The sequence below is a fragment of the Phodopus roborovskii genome, unplaced genomic scaffold (genome assembly GCF_943737965.1).
Source record: "Phodopus roborovskii unplaced genomic scaffold, PHOROB, whole genome shotgun sequence".
Taxonomy (NCBI): domain Eukaryota; kingdom Metazoa; phylum Chordata; class Mammalia; order Rodentia; family Cricetidae; genus Phodopus; species Phodopus roborovskii.
In genome coordinates, this window is record NW_026126028.1 from 55,990 (window position 1) to 57,661 (window position 1,672).

General features: G+C 59.9%; 1 long non-coding RNA gene across 1 annotated transcript; it reads right to left on the bottom strand.

The window, feature by feature from the left end:
- Positions 1-353: 353 nt before the first annotated feature.
- LOC127218311 (uncharacterized) lies at positions 354-896 on the bottom strand. The gene is made up of 3 exons (XR_007834180.1): positions 815-896; positions 665-729; positions 354-523 (listed from the first exon to the last, which is right to left on the bottom strand). It is a non-coding gene; the product is annotated as an uncharacterized LOC127218311 (long non-coding RNA).
- Positions 897-1,672: the final 776 nt, after the last annotated feature.

Genomic DNA, 1,672 nt, shown 5'->3' on the forward strand with positions numbered 1-1,672 from the left:
TGCTGGCTGACAGGGACGTGTGGTCCCACATCCGGGAAGATGGCAGCCAGCTCACGCATGCAGCGGTTGAGTGGAAACCCCACGGTATTGAAGAAATCCCCTTCCACGTGCTCTGCTAGGGCACCGCCTCGCGCCTGAAGCCCATAGGCGCCAGCCTTGTCCCTGGGTGCAAGGCAGGGACGAAGTCACACCAGGTGCCATGCTCAGCCACACCCACGCCCGCCGGGGACAACTCTTCCTTTTCAGGCCTCACTTCCAGGTTTCCTGGCCCCACCCACCCCACCCCGCACCCACTCACAGAGGCTCCCTGCTCTCCACGTATTCGCACAGCAGTGGCTCCGATATCTGCGAGAATGTCACACGGGTCTCTTCGTGGAACAGTGACAATTCCACTTCTGCTTCTGGGTCCCCTTCCGCCTCTGGGGCCTCTGGGCATGTGGAACTCGGCTCCTGAAGCTGCCTCCGCCACAGTGGCCTCAAGATGGCCACACCGGTGATGACACTGTGCTGCTGGCCACTCAGCCTGGGCGGGGCCAGGGAAGGCGGGACAGGGCGTGGTTGGCAAGGGGCAGGGCTGGGGTGGGCAGAGGCTGGAGCTCCATGCAGAGGCCCCGCCCACTCTGCCCTGGGTGGGTCTGCCCCGCCCCCTTCAGGCCCCGCCCACCTGCGCAGCATCCTGTAGGCATCATCCTTGTCCGTTGGCTTCTCCAGGATGACGCCATCCACGGCCTGCAGTGGGCGGAGCCAGACGCCAAGGGGCCGGGTCAGTGAGGGGCAGGGCGGGCAGGGCCGGAAGGAGCAGGGCCTCACTCACCACAATGGTGTCAGCTCCAATAATGACATCAGGAGGGTGCAGGTCCTGCAGAGCAGAGGGCGGGGTGAGGCTTGTGGGCGGGGCCTCGAAAGGAAGGGGTGTGCCAGAAGGGATGGGGCCATCCTCACCCTGCGCAGCCACGACGCCACCTCCAGAGCCTTCAGCTTTGCTGTCTCCCGGGCATATTCGGGCGGAGCCGGAAATCTCGCCTTCTCCAGTGACTCCTGGAAGTGGGAGGGTATGACCTCGAACTGCAGTCCCTGGGGGGGGGGTGTGCTGTCAGTCACAGCAGGCCCCACCCCTGGAAGTCACAGCTGACAATCCCAGAGCAGGCCCTGCCCCTGGAAGTCACCATGGAGGACAGGATGTCCCGCCTCCTGGGGGAGCTGCTCGCCAGCACCACCCTCTTCCCCTGCAGCAGCCTGGTGAGTGGAACCAGCTCCATGGTGAAAGGATCGCACATTTCCGGTCTGGGGGGTTCACTTCCGTTCTGGGAGGGACCAGAAATTGTCCACTTCCGTCTTGAGACAATCAATTCCGGTTCCTCTGAGATGATGGGACTTATTTCCTGCCCCTGGGTGTGCAAAAAAGATGGCGGGGTTCAAGATGACCATGGGCTACAGTGTAGGTAAAAGGAAACAGGAAATCCTGCCTACTGCCTGTCTATGTCAGAGCCTTAGCCTCAGGGACCGCAAGTCCCACCTCCAGCACACACAGGAAGTGATTCAATGAATGAATGATTGTACAATGAATTAATGAGTTAATGACTGAATGGATGAGTAAATGAATGAATGTATGAATGAATGAATGAGCTAATGAATGAATGACTGAAATGAATTACTTCATGAATGACTGACC